The 15,290-nt window shown below is 44.2% G+C and overlaps 1 long non-coding RNA gene across 1 annotated transcript; it reads right to left on the bottom strand.

Moving 5' to 3' along the window:
- Window positions 1-228: 228 nt before the first annotated feature.
- LOC138920161 (uncharacterized) lies at window positions 229-6,204 on the bottom strand. The gene is made up of 2 exons (XR_011430884.1): window positions 6,029-6,204; window positions 229-2,672 (listed from the first exon to the last, which is right to left on the bottom strand). It is a non-coding gene; the product is annotated as an uncharacterized lncRNA (long non-coding RNA).
- Between the last annotated feature and the right edge of the window lie 9,086 nt (window positions 6,205-15,290).

The following is a 15,290-nucleotide window of genomic DNA, read 5'->3' as shown; positions in this document are numbered from 1 at the left end:
TCAGCGGTACAGGATGAGTGAGTTCTGAGATCTAACTTGCAGCCTGGTGACTACAGCTAACAAGACTCTATCATATACTTGGAATTTTCCAGGAGGATGGAATTTACATTGTGTTCTTACCACAAAATTAATAATAATAAAGGGGCAGAAGAACACTTTGGGAGGAGATGTTACCTCTATGGTCTTGATGGTGGTGATGGTTTCATGGGCATATACTTATCTCCAAACTTAGCGAGTTGAATACATTTAATACGTACAGCTTTTTACATGTCAATCATACCTCTATAAAGTGGTTTTAAAGAAAAGAATCAATTAGTAAATGCGTAGTATAGAAATTAGCCAACCACGTGTGCTGCTGTCTCCCCCAGCTGCTCAGATTTCAAATGGAAAAGAAATAAAATGACCATGTTTGCACAACATCTGCCAACGTGACTTGTCTGATTCGTTTACGTAAATGTGGCTTCTGTCTCAAACTGCATGTTGACAATCCCAGGGTGAGCTGGGGACGGAGGGAGGGTTGTGCTGTGTGTTCCTGTGATGGTGGAAGCTGATCCCTGTCTGGCAGTCGTTTGGAAGAGAGGAGGAGTCTCCTCGGTGGGGTGCCTCTCGGCCCTGTTTGTGCTGCCAGCACAATAGCTGTCTGTAGTGGCCTGTGCAGAAGCGTCCAGGCCAGAATGCTGTTAACGATTTCTTTACTTCCCGCACCGGTTCTATTGGGTTTAATTGATACGTTGTGGACACAGGAGAGGGCCTGGTATCTGTCGTCTTCTTCTCAAAAGGGAGAAAATTAGGGCATTTATTCCTGGTTGGGCACTCTTTGTGGCACTGTCCAGGCCAAGGATGAGGCTGGATGCCAACTCCTCACCCTGAGCCAGCGGCGAGCAGCTGCCCCGCCATCCTGGCAGCCTCAGGGATGAGTCAAAGCCACCTTCACCAAGCACAGGCCAGTGTGCTCATGGAGGGTGTTCAGAAATTTCTAGAAGTGAACAAGCCAGGGACCCTGCCAGGAAATCCATCCTTTAGTAGAACAGCATCCCATCATCTGGAGAAGCATATTTACCACACCAGGCTTAACCCAGGCTTCATGTGGATTCTAATGCACGTTTATTGAGCATTTACTGAGTGCCTGGTACTGTGTGAAGGGCCGAACACGCGTTATTTCATTAAATGCTCACAACAGCCTTGTGAAGATACGATTCTCACCGGTGAGGGAAGAGGAAACCGAAGCTCTGAGAACTGAAGTTACTTTTCTAAAGCACCTGGCTCCTGAGCGGCAAAGACGCGTCTTGAACTGCGGTCCGGAGGACTCCGGAGCCTGCGCGGACGCTGCGTGAGCTCGCTCCTATGCTTTGGAGATTCCGAGACAAGAGGCATCGGAGTCTTCACAGGTGCCTTTACTGCTCTTGGGCCGTGCTCCTCTGCGCTGCTCTGGAACATGCGTCCCAGCTCCTGGGCAGCAGGACCCGAAATGAAAATAGTAGCAGTCTTTGCCTTCCCCTCCTCTCAAAAATGAAAATAGCCTTTTTCTACGTTCATTCTAAATGCATGTTCATGTCTAAATACATATTCTAAAAGATCCAACAGTGAAGAAAAGCATGAAGTAAGATGTCCTCTAGAATCCCGCCACCAACTGGCAACTGCTTTTAGTGTTTCTGTGAAGTATGTTCAGTTACCACAAACTCCAGCCGCACCCAGATAGGGACGTGCATCCAGGCATGTGCCCATCCAAGCGGAAGTGCCTGGGATTGTAGGCTGACAGGCAATTGGAGTCTGCATTCTCACCTTGTATCCACCAGAGGGATTCAACCTTGTCGATGGTCACAGAGCTCCACATCACTGAGTGGCACAGAGCAATCAAATGTGTAATTGGACCATAATTTACCTCTCTAGCCTCCTATCCGTGAGCAGTTATGTTGTTTCCAGTTCTTCGCTGTTATCAGATTTGATGAACAACCTTCTACGGACATGTTTAGCATTGGTCCACTTGCCTCTTAAAGTGTGTTCCCTAGTACTGACATTTCTGGAGCAAAGCTGTGCTTTCTGTTCAAAGGACAGAGGTGCACTGGCTTCAGCTCGGAGTTGTGGAGAGCTGGAATGAGTGTTGCTCCCATCCTCAGAGGGAAAAAGCTGGAAGAACTGAAAGTGCGTGAATTTCTCACACCCGTCAGAGGACTGAAGCTGTAAAGCAAATAGCCAACCTGAAGTCTGGAGAGAGACAGGCACCCCGGGGAACAGGACCGAGCATTTGCTTGCCTGGGGCAAATGCCATAGAAGCTTGTAGGAAGATTAAACTAGAACTTTTTAAACAAATCGCAAAAGGTCAAAAGTGAGTCAGCTGAGATGTGAAGGCCCTGGGTCCACAGACAGGATTCCCACCCTGTTGCTGGCTTTTCCTCCAGGACCCACCGCATGGCCACAGAGCAGATGGGGAGGATGAGACACGAAGGAGACGTGATGGCTAATGTCAGGCGGGATCCTGGGCCGCATCCTGGAGCAGAACAGGACGGCACTGGAAAACTGGTGACGTCTGCCTGAAGCCTGAGTCTGGTTAGTCCCAGCGTACCGAGTTACGTTCTTAGTTTTGAAAAAGGTCCCATGGCTCTGCCGGGGTTAACGCTGGGTGAAGGGCATCGAGGCACTCTCTGTACTGTCTTTGCAATTTTTCTGTAAATCTAAAAATTATTTTAGAATAAAAAGTTTATTAAAAAAAGAATAGAACTCTTTTTATTGGGAAGAAAACTGTTATTACAAACTAATCAGTTGGTAAAAGAAAAACACCTGGGTATAATCTGGTACTTCTCCTGACCACCTGTGTCAGTTGCACTTTATCTGGAATTCAACGTTCTTGGCGTGTGGGGTTTGGATGCTGAAGGAACCCGCAAGGTTTCCCGTCTTCTAAATTTATCTTCGTAACTCACTCTGCTAATCGTGGCGTAGACTCCAAAATGATTCCCAAATCAGAGGCCAGGCTCTGGGTCACTGGGTTTCCAGTTTCTTCCCTTATTTGAGAAGTGACTTCACTCCTCTAATGAGACCATCCCTTGCATTTGAAGATCCTTCCAGAAGCTGCCCTGTCATGCATCAACATGGACCAGACCCCCCAGCCTGCTTGTGTTATGGGTACGGTGCTGTCATTTACTGCCTGGTCACCTGAGACAAGTTACTTAACCTCTGGGCCTTAGTCACTTCATCTGTAAAACAGGAAAAATCATGGAGTCGCCGTGAGGACTGAATGAGTTACTACAAGAAATGCGCTTGGACCAATGGCTGATTCAGTAAAAAATTAATTTTATGATTGTGTTAGATTTCTTTTGGTTCTGCTGTGGTAACAAATATCTCCAGCATCTCAGAGGTCAGCAATGATGAGGTCTCGCTCTCCCCGTGTTACCCGTGGGCCTTCTGCAGCTCTGCCCACATGGCCCTTTCTTTGGTTACTGGTGATGCGAGGGAGAGCACAATGGGACCCAGAGCCTAGCATAGGATTTGGGCAACATTGTGGACTCTGTGCCATGATTAGGAGGGTGGCATTACACCATTCTCACTCATACTTTATTGGCCAAAGCAAGTCCAGTGACCAAGCCTGCTGTTAATGCGGGCAGGATGTATAATCCTGGTCCAGAGAGGGCAGTGAATAATCGGGAGCCACACAGCAACTCACTACAACTATAATGATTACTTATTATCACTGCTTTACTTCTCAGCGCAAATCCCCACCACTGGCGCTTTGCAATAAAAGAACATGATCGTTCTCTTTTCACTTTCCTTTAAAGAAGGTCCTTCCTTTCCCTTAAGGCTCACTGGTGGGGCTTCCAATTGGCATAAACAACATTTTTCTTCTGCATGGATTTCTCCACCCCGCTAAAGAAGATACACAACATTTTAGAACTGATTTCTAAAAGAACACATATCTCTGAGACAAAATGTTAGAAAAGATCACTGTAAGATAGTTTCATGACGGGTATGATGGTGTTTGTCTCAGAAAAGAGGCTGGAATGGAGCCACGTGTGCCCCTTTATCCAACTAGTGTTTTCTCAGACTGTTTTGTCAGTTAAAGAAAAATCAAATGGAATAGTTTAATAATTTCAAAGTCTCATGAGGTTTTTGATCACTTTTTGCACAGAGAGAACACCAAGGTCTGTCCAATCCTACCTCTGAGCCACACTCCCAGTGAGCCAGAAGCGTCATCAGCACAAGGATCAGAAATGCGAGCCCACTGTGCTCCAGAATTTAAGGGAGAAAAGACTGAGGGGAGCTGGACAGGATTCCCGAGGAGTTATAGTTGGAACATTGCAGATCCAAAACCAAAAGCCACCCAAAAGGTGACTTCAGGAGCAATAATTTAAGTGTCAATTCAAATCAACAAATAATCTAGGACTGGTTCTCCAATGTAAAAAGTATGCCATCGCAGGATTTTATGTCTGGATTCACTGACCATGGCTGTAATAGTAATCTCTGATCTTCACGTTAGCCGTTAGGAGTGCTTGAAGTACCAATTTTTCTGAAAGCGCCATGAAGAAGCGGCCGTTTGGTAGTTATAGTCGCATTCCACATGGAACTCTAGAAGGCATTGATATTCATTCTTAGTGGTTATCAATTTGACCCCTACTGAATAGCCCAGATTTATGGGACACTCATTAAAGAGTCAGGCGAAGACTGTGCGCTCCATCCCGTCTCGTAGTTAATGGCGTTGCACTGGGAGACAGCCGAAAGCTCCAGAAACCAACCTTCTCTAAAGCTCCTTGCTTACCAGAGACTGGCTGTCAGGGGGAGAATTTAACATCCATTTTCCCATCTAAAAGCTGAGAAGATGCCGTGACCGTTACCAATGTAGACACAAGTTATGGTTTCATATATATATGCAAATACAAAGTATGCATATATACGCATATATGTAAATGTAAAAGTATATGCACGCACACTTTTTGAGCCTCAGAAGTTCCTCTCTTCTCTTCTCCAGCTGCCATTTTTTGGGAGCCTTCCTCTGCTTCTTGAGCAAGATGAGATGGAGAATTGGGGCCCCCTCTTAGACAGAGTTACCACCTTCTGAGACCACTAGGCAAGACTGCCAAGACCCCTAGGAGCATAAGACCCAGAATGCTGTAGGGAAACCAAAACTATATAACTTAAATATGTGAGCATATACTAACTCCCTCCAAGGACTTGGCCATGGGCTTGCACAAGCAAAAGTTAATGATTTAACTTTTAAACCATCCTTTGAAGTAGACATCATTATTTAGCTTTATCGATGGAGACAATGAGGCTCAGAGTGGTAAATTGGAGGTCATGCGTGATTCTTCCATAATTTTTCATACTTTGAAAAACTATATAGTATGTACATACACATCTATATATCCATATAAATGGACGATCTTTACATAGTCGATCAAGTCAAAGGAAACCCAAATAGAACCCAGCGATTCCAGTGAATTGTTACTGGCTAATGCTGGAATGGCTTCTTTTATCTGGTAGTCCCTGCAGCTGTGAAATAACGCTTCATTTTTTTTTCTTTTTGAGGAAGATTAGCCTTGAGCTAACATCTGTTGCCAATCCTCCTCTTTTTTGCTGAGAAAGACTGGCCCTGAGCTAACATCCATGCCCATCCTCCTCTACTTTATATGTGAGACGCCTACCACAGCATGGCCTGACAAGCAGTGTGTAGGTCCACACCTGGGATCTGAACCGGCAAACCCCAGGCCGCTAAAGTGGAACAGGTGAACTTAACAGCTGTGCCACCAGGCTAGCCCTGAAATAATACTTCTTAATACACAAATCAATGCAATGCATAGTCTCTACCCAGTCCTGTTTGATGAAGCTCTTATTAATGGTGACTTATTTTAATTTTGTTGCTAAAGTAAGCTTTCTAAAGGCTTTCTAGGAACAGAGGATATTTGTTTCTTCCTTGTGCTCACCTGCCCAAGTCCCATCTGGTCAGAGCCACCTTTCAACTCACACCTGTGCATTCACGGCTAAAAGCAGCTGAAGGAAAACGCCCATGCCACCTGGCGTCAACCAGAAATCATGAGCTCACCTCAAGAGAGCGCTCCACGCAGACTGGCGGGTTTCTACAGCTCCTAGCCCAGTGGTTCTCAAAGCCTGGTCCCCCGGCCAGCAGCATGAATATCACCTACTAAGTCAGAAACCCTGGGATGTAGACCCAGCAGTCTCAGTTCTAACTTGATGTGTGCTCAAGTTTGGGACACACTCTCCCCCGCTTCCTTCCCGGAGGACCGCTCCCCAGCTTCCTTCTCTCTGAAACAGTGATCCCTCCCCCATCATCACTCACCGCAGAAGACCTCGCTTCCTCTTTCACAAAGAACAGAGAAGCAGGCAGAAGAGGACGTTGCATTCTGCCATCATCACACCCCACAGCTGAATGCAGCTAGGCCTGTACCTCTGCCCTCCCTGTTGATACTTTTGGTGAAACGCCCACACCCTCATCCAAGGCCATCCTTCATTTCTGGCACGGGTTTCTCTCCTCCTCAATGCTCCAGGACATGGCTCCAGCAAGTCATCCATTTTTCTCACTCTCTTCAGTCATCTTTATAATGTTTAGACTACTAGCAGCACGATTCCTGTCTAAACTCAAGAAACAGACCAACACGCAAACTCTCTTGATCCTATATCCCCTTCCAGCCCACTTGCTTTTGTTCCCCTTTATACTAGTTTTCTTCAGAGAGTTGTCTACACTTGTATCAAGTTCCCCTCTTGCCCTCTCTGTTGAACCTATCCATCAAGCTTGGATCCCTACCGCCCACCCAAACAGTTCCCGTGAAGGACTCTAACAACCTCCCCACTACTAATCCGGATGGTCACTTTTTAGTTCTCATTTTGTGACTTGTCTTCAGCATCTGACACAGCTGATCAAGTTCTCCTTTCCCCACTTGGCTTCCGGGGCAACAGACTTTCTTGATTCCCTGCGTTCCTCACTGATACTCCTTCTCAGTCTCCCTGGCTGGTCACTCCTCATTTCTCTAACCTCGTAATGTTGGTATGCCCAAGGCTCAGGGCTCAGTTCTGCTCAATTCCCTATTTCTATTAGGCCCCTTAGGAAGTGGTTCTTAACCTTGGCTGCACATCAGAATCACCTGGGGAGTTTTGAAAACTCTCAATGCACTCTTGATCAATTCAATCAGAATCTCTTGGGTGGAACAGAAGCATCAGTATGTTTTCAAAGCTTCCCATGAGATTGCTCTGTGCAGTCAAGTTTGAAAACCACTTTCCTAAGGGATCTCATCCAGTTTATTGGCAAATCATCTCTATGCTAATGGCCCTGATTTTGGAGTGCTGGTGAGTCTCTCTCCCTTACAAGCCAGACTCCTACTCAGCATCTGCAGTGAGATGGCTAAGGTGCAACTCAAACTTAAAACGTTCCAACTGAACCTTTGCTGCATCACCCTGAAATCCAACCATGGTCTCCTTCGTCTTAGCAAATGGAAAAACCATCTTTCCAGATTCTCAGGGCAAAGATCTTGAGCTGTGCTCAACTCCCTTCTTCTTCTCACACTCCATGCCCAATCTATAGCAAATCCTGTACCTCAAAGTATATGCAGAGTCTGGCCACTTCCCGCTGTCTCTACTGCTATCACCCTAGACCAAGCCATCCTCCTCTCCTGCCTGATCAGTGCAGTGACCTTCCTTGTGCTTCCATCCTTTCCCTTCCACTTTCTCTTTCAACATGGCCAGAATGAGCCCTTCCAAATATAAGTCAGTTCTTATCTATCCTCTGCCCAATCTCTCCCGTGACTTCTGATCTCACCAAGGGTAAAACCCAAGGGCACCATTTTCCTTCTAGGGACCTTTTCTTAATCATGTTTGTAGCTATAGCCCATTTCATGCCAATGTTAATCAGAGATCATCAAAACAGATGGTGGAATGGTTCCCAGCTACAAAAATTTTACCTCTTTTCTACACGACAAAAAAACCTTTTTAGATAGTTCCAGATCAGCATTTTCTAAACTTACCTGACCACGAAACATTTTTAAATTATAATATATTGATGGGACACCAAGAGGAGTTCATGAAATATAAATGGAACCTTAGATTAAAGTAGACAGCACCAAAAACGTTCTCAAAGATGAATCCATTGCTTAAAGAAATGATAAAAATTTGATTCATATTCACCTTGCTTTAGTACAGGACAGAAAACAAATTAGAGAAATCTGCTTATGATAAGTTAATGAGAATAAAAAATATCAACATAAAGTAATTTTTTACACTGTGTATTTTTTTATAAAAGAAGTTATGCTCCAAAAAAAATGTTTTATTGAATAACGCTATTTGGGGTCTATTCCAAAGCACATACCTGCTTAAAATTAGGAATAATGTTGCTGAGTCTCATTGCCACATGAGGTGCAGGATCAAATCTATTTCTACATTTTGTTTAATTAGAGTGGGATATGAACATTCTGCTTCTCCACGCATAATGTGGCAAAAGAACAAAAAATATGACTACACTTTTCACAATATTTGGGAGCAATGGATTTAGGCCACTCCAAAAACCTTTCACCTTGGGTGTTGTTTATTCACTGACCTCCTCTTGATATTTTGGAAACTAAATCTGTATACGCTTCTCTTCACATAGAGGTTTTCATTTTAGAAGTTCCAGATAGTTTGAGAACCTCAAGAATTTTTGTGTTTGTTGTCAGTGCTGCTGTTTTGATAAAACTGCCTCCTCCAGCCACAGGTCTGTGGGGAACCAATTTGCGCAGTATAAATATTTAAGGCACCATAAATGTTGAATAATGCCACAAACCTGTGTTGAAATATTCAGGCAAAATACACAGCACAGAGCAGTGGTCCATCAGCAGACGACATCAACTTGATGAGCAGTTGGCAACTGCTGCCTGGACACCATGTGGTTCCTCCTGGGGTGACCGGGAATGGATGGGGTGCCGTGGTTTTGAGGCAGAATGTCTGGGTCCATATCTTTGCTCTGCTGCTCAGCGGCTGTGAGCCAGACCACATGCTTTAACATCTCCACACCTCACTTATTTTATCATAAAATGGGAACAATAAGTCCTAAAGGATGAAATAAAGATTAAATATATGAAACTTTAGAATGGTGCCTGGCACAGAGTAAGCCATATTTGAGTATTCGATTATTTTTCTAAGAAAGATTATCAGGTAGTAATAGGAACAACTATGTTTGCTGTCTTTTTACAAATATCTTTAAGATACTTTTTAAAAAGCCAAGGTTGGAAGTCTAATCCTCTCAAGGCCACAAAGCAACAGTCAGGTACATGTTCCATGACTCACATTTGGGGCCTCATTTTCCTGAAACTCTTGATACAGTCATTTTTTTCTAGCCTTGCACACCATATTGAGCTACCCACTGGACATTTATCTGGAAATAATGATGATAACAATCAGAACCATTTATTAAACACTTTTGGTCCAAATACTATGCAAGTGGGTTGATGTACTTTACTTCTAATTCCTAAATCGGACTTGTGAAGTAGCCGTCACATCTCCACTTTCCAGGTGGGGAAAGGTATGGCAGAGACATTGCTTGACTTGCCTTGACATCTTGGGGATGGTGAGTGGTGAGCCTGGAAGAGGCCCAGGATGTCCTGTTCTAAGACCTGATGCTTGCCTTCTGCGCCACCAGCCCCGGGGGGTTCAGAAGACTGTAAACAACGAGGCATGAGGCGCACTGAGAAGAAATATGGAGAAAAAGATGGTCATTTCGGGATGACCCAAGATGCTGTTGGAGCAAAGTCAAAGAAGGGAGCTGCCTGTAGCTGGGAGCAGAGGCGGGTGGGAGTCTGGGAGCATGTCTGGGACGCCTGCTGGGCATTATCCAAGGCTGATACGAAGATGGGGGCTCTTGCTCCTCCTGGGGAAGGAACAGCACCCGGAGAGGACCAGAAGAGGAGAAAAGATCCTAGGCTGGAGGGCACGTTCTGGGATCTCACGAGGGAAATCCCAGCGCCTGAGGCCATCTTGGGAACTTGGTTAACCCTGAGTCCCTTGAAAGACCCTCTGTCTTCCCTTTTACTCCAGACACCATCATCTTTAATTCCTTGCATCCCTGAAACCCTAGAGAAGGTGACTCTTGGCTTTCTTCCCCTCCGGTCCTTAACGACTTCATTCATCTGCTTTTAAAACATCAAACTTTTAGAACACATCAGACTTTAAACTTTTAGAACACATCAGACTTTACATCTGCCTGTGCTTCCCACTTTCAAACAACACCCACATGCACGCTACAGAGAGACCGGAGCCAACTCCAGTGACTCACAAGTTGAGTCACCTTCTCGTGGGGTTTCCCAGAGGCCGTGCCTCCTCCTCGTCCACCCCCAGCTCAGCTCCTCGGGGTGAACAGGCGAGAGAAGTGGAAACGTCTCCTCTCGTGGGGGAGGTCAAGGAGGGAGAAGGTTGCTGCATGCCTGGCACGAACGCCTCCAAGTTTGTTTTGAATTTTGTTTTCCTCAGGAATACAGATATTTGGATATACACAGACGCCAAAAAGTAAAATAAAAACCCCCCATAATCTCACCTCCTATAGAATACTATGGACCTTTAGACTGGAATGAATCATCCTATAAATATAGTTCCATAATCTTTTTTTTAAACAAAATACCACGTGCATTTTCAATACAATACATATTTCTTATGGCTACATTATTTCTAATGATTTATAGTATATTTCATCATAATATGATGCCATAATGTAATTAACCAACCACTTAGTAAAGAACATTCCTGCCGTTTCTGTTTGTTTCTGTTCTAAGTAACAACGCAGTGAGCATCTTTTAACATAAATCTTTGTACCTATGTTATATTTCTAAAATTATTTCTTTGCCTCTGATATTAGAAGTCAAATTTCTGAGTCAAAGTTATGAATATTTTTAAAGATTTTAATTTTTCTTTCTAAGTGGCCTAGTATGAATATTGTACCAATTTAAATTTTCACGAATAATTGTTAAGCTTCTCCCTGTAGCAACTGCCTCCAACTTATAACTAATTTTTTAATCTTAGGACAATAACATTTTAAAAATATCATATGAGTTTATAATATTTTATATATTTTTTCAAAAGTGGTGTTGAAGATTATTCTTGTGTGTTTAAGAAAGTCATTTGAACTTCTTTTCTGAATTGTGAGTAATAGTCCATGGGCCAGCTCTCTAGGAATTTATTTAGTTTTCAGTTTACACAATAATACGTTAAGGGCCGGCTTGGAAAATCCGAACAATATGAAGTGTAGAGAATGAAATGGCATACTCTTCCTTCATCGTCTGTTCTCAGCCAGCTTTCATTCTCAGCGAGTAACCGCTGTTAAGGATTAGTGCGTGTTCTTTCAGAGGGCGTTCTAGGGCTAGAATGGCTAGGTTGGAGCACAGACACTGAAAATCCTGAAACATGCCAATAGATGGTCCCCGAAACATGAGTACTGACTTAGCTTCTCGTGAAAGGTGTTGACACCCCCCTTCTTCAAACTCTCACCCGTAGCAGAGAGTTTCAATCTTTGATTTGTATTGTCAATATGACAAGCCAAAGTTGCTGCTTTAATCTGCAAATCCATGACTACTTCTGAAGTTGGATCAACCATTTTTTCACATTTACTGACCATTTAGATTTCTTCTCTGAACGTCCTTTCCACATCCCATACCCATGTGGGGTGTGAGCAGAAACAATGGAGACAGGAGCAAGTGGGTGGAGAATGATTTTTATTAGTTTTACTTTTTTCTGAGGAAGATTTGCCCTGAGCTAATATCCATTGCCAATCTTCCTCTTTTTTTCTTTTTTTGTGGGCCGCCGCCACAGCATGGCGGGTAACAGGAGTGGTATAGATGCACGCCTGGGATCTGAACCTGGGCTGCTGAAGCAGAGTGCACCAAAGTTAACCACTAGGCCACTGGGGCTGGGCCAAGAACTATTTTTAATGAAGAAAAACTTCTGGAGATAAACACTAGAAGGGGACTGCAGTATGTATGTGTATTTGTGGGTATGTATGCTCCTTACATTCCATTCCTTAGGTTCCATTAGATTATATGTACAACTTAATATAAAATATTAGAATAAAGAATAAATAGTATAATAATGTTATCTACAATTTAATGAAACATAAAGAATGTAAAGAAGATAAGTATTAATTTAATTTCTTCCATTACAAATTATAAATGGATACACAGTTTATATAATATTGCACCTCAAATATATATATGACATATATATAGTTTTTAATGGAACGGAATACTTGCCAAATGGCCAGGGGTGAGGGCGAGGTGGAGAGAGAGCCTAAAGTGCCCCTGGCCACCTGCAGGAAGCGCGGTGATTCAGTGGATATCATCAGCGTGTCCACTGTCAGCCAGATCCCACACTGCGGGCAGAGATGCCACGGTGAGGAACCCCATCTGGTCTTAATATGAAACACTGAAAACTTCCACATATGTTAACTGCAACCTTGCAAGAGATCTTTGGCTGAATGAGGGACAAGAGAACGACCCTGTCTCAGAGTTTGGTGGCGAGGGGAGGAAAGGCCGGGCCCTCAGTGAACTGGAGACGCCTCCGTGCTCCTTTTTCCCTCTGAGTAGGTCATGGAGCTCTTGGCACAGAGTGAACCCCCCTTGTTGAGTAGGCATTAGTTTGTGCAGGCCACTTCTACCTGGCCTGCTCTGCATGGACTTAGGGACAGCCATGCTGAGGCCTGATGTCCGGTGACACCAGGAGGGGACATGAAAGAACATGGTTAAACCAGGGGATGATTCTGCCCCCCCGGGGCATCTGGCTATGTCTGGGGACGTTTTTGTTGGACTCTGGCATCCTGTTTTCTGGTATCCTACTCCTTTCGATTTAAGGAGACTATGATTAGAGACTTCCAGAAAACAGAAAACAAAGAGGAATTGAATTTACTAATGAGTGTCTCCCTGGTGTGATCTGAAATGAAATGGCTCTCCAGACCACCCAAGACAGTCCGTTTTGGAGGGGAAGGGACGTTTTTGTTTGTCACAACTACCAGTTGGGCGCTGCCTGCATCTAGCGGGTAGAGGCCAGGGATGCTGCTAAACATCCTACAATATGCAGGACAACCCCAGCAAAAACGACTTCTCTGACCCTAAATGTCAACAGTGTCAGGAGGGAGAAACTCTGGGCTAAGCCAAGAAAAACTGTCATACTGAGGCTCGGATGTCAGCTGCCAGTGTAAGTGGTCCAAATCTGACCCTCCTTGCTCTTGGAACAGTGTGTTAGAACACCTTGCACACGACACTTGTGCAGGACAAAAGAGGCACTTTCTGAGTGTTTCATGTAGAATCCTCTGACCACAGGCTTTGCTCTGCAAGGCACGTTAGTGCATGCAGATTATGAAAGTAATGCCATTCATTTCACCCAATTTTTTCTTGAAATATTTACAATCGCAAATCTGATAGTAACAGAATTTCTACATGAATTCAGCTCAGCCTGACTGATATTACGATTCTGAGATGATGTCTTAGAACCTTTATCAATAAGAAATACCACAATCCCTCTATGTAAGAAAAGTCCCTCATGTGACGATAAACAATGCCGGCAATCTATAAGATAATCTATGCTTCTGTTCCGTGCTCAAGGTCTGGCTGCCGGTTCATAAGGCAATGATAATGCCACACGCAGTGGAACTTATATTTACTGAAGTACCCTTAGTATTGATTTTACTGAGATATATATTTTCTTTTCTTTCTTTTTTTCCCTCCTAGGCTGTAATGAATTCTCTCTTGATGTTCACATTGAGAATGAGATTTTCACATTGAAAATGAGAGATTCATTTTGTTTCAAAGCAACATGTACGTTTCTTTAAAAGATACCAGCCTACCCTACTTCCACGAGGACACAGTTGCTTAAATCATAATAAAGAACTTTCAGTAAATTTGAAAAAAAAATATATATATAAATCTTGATGGATGTAGAGAAACAAGATGAGGGAGTCGAATAAGAAAATTCAAAGCATCCCATTTCTTCTTTTGTTCATTCAGCACGTGCATTTATTAAGCATGTTCCATATGTGTTTATGATCCTGCATTTTGTGTATTACAAGGTGTGTGTTTTTATAACAGTTGCATTTATCATTTTGCAAAATTATCACTGTGGGGATTATTTACAAATAATTCCTTGCAACAGTCTAGCCCATTTTAAAGACCTTTTAGCTGTGGATTCCATTTACAAATGTTTTCAAAGTTTCAGAGGCAGAGTCATTGGGTATGAAGGCGATAAACATAAATTGACTGAGTAGCCAGCCACGTGCAGAAATCGGAACTCCGATGACAGAGAGAAGTAACAGGCAGCAAGGAAGGATCTTAGCCCGTGAACTCAGGAGTGCGGGAAAGACCCACCCCATTTGTTTAGTCTGTACTTCCACTTCAGCTGCTCCGTGCCTCCCTTCCTGCCGGCAGGTGCCTTCATCTCAGTCACCATGGGTCTCCCCCCTGGTTCCCCCTCCCTTACCAGCACTGAAACCTGGAAGCATCCTCCGTCATCCTGATTGGTGCACTCCCTCTGTTCACCACCCAAGTGCCCACTGTTCCACAACACGGAGCCCTTGAATGCAGAATGGCAGAGTGGATTAAACACGGTTGCCTGAATTGCATTTCAGGATTGGAATCCTATCTTGGCTAGCTACTAGTTAAGTGATCTGTAAAACCAAGATAAAAATAGCGGCTTCCCTTAAAATGTTGTCAGGATTAACTAAGTGCTGCAGACGAATTTTATTGCAGTGTTGTCAGGGCTCAAAAACGGGTAGCTGGTGTGAGTCTCTAGCCCAGTCAGGTGCTTTCATGTCACGTCCGGGCTGGCGCTAGGGGATGCTGTGCTTAGATCCTGACTTCCTTGAGCCTCCGCCCCAGAGCGCTGCCCTAGGCTGTTCACACTATCCGAGGACTTCCTCCCGGCTCGGGGGTTCTTGGTCTGGGGGAATTGCTACGCTGCCCTCGTCTGCCTGCTGTGCCCATTTTTGGTAACTCCATCCCTGCACATCTAGTACAATTGTCTCAAAGATGTATTCTTTTACAAGAGAATTGAAGAGATGGCATCTTCTAGAACCTTCTGTTTGGGGATCTACAGGTATTTCCAAGCCTAAAAATTAATGGTCTGGCTTCAGAACAAGCTGGATCCAGAGACTCAATGCCTTTACAGGATTTGAATTCAGATTCTCTCCACTTTAGGGTTGTGCTTTCTTGTGGGCTAGTCCTCTCTCAGGTTGCACACTTACGGTGGGGAGACGACCACCAGCAGCTCCAGATTTGTAAGCAGCTCTTGAGCACCCCGCAAGGAATGATGCCCCCAGCCTCTCAGATCTGCCTTTGACCAGTAAGTGA

The sequence above is a fragment of the Equus caballus genome, chromosome 22 (assembly GCF_041296265.1).
Source record: "Equus caballus isolate H_3958 breed thoroughbred chromosome 22, TB-T2T, whole genome shotgun sequence".
Classification (NCBI taxonomy): domain Eukaryota; kingdom Metazoa; phylum Chordata; class Mammalia; order Perissodactyla; family Equidae; genus Equus; species Equus caballus.
This window is presented reverse-complemented; position numbering and strand designations above follow the sequence as displayed.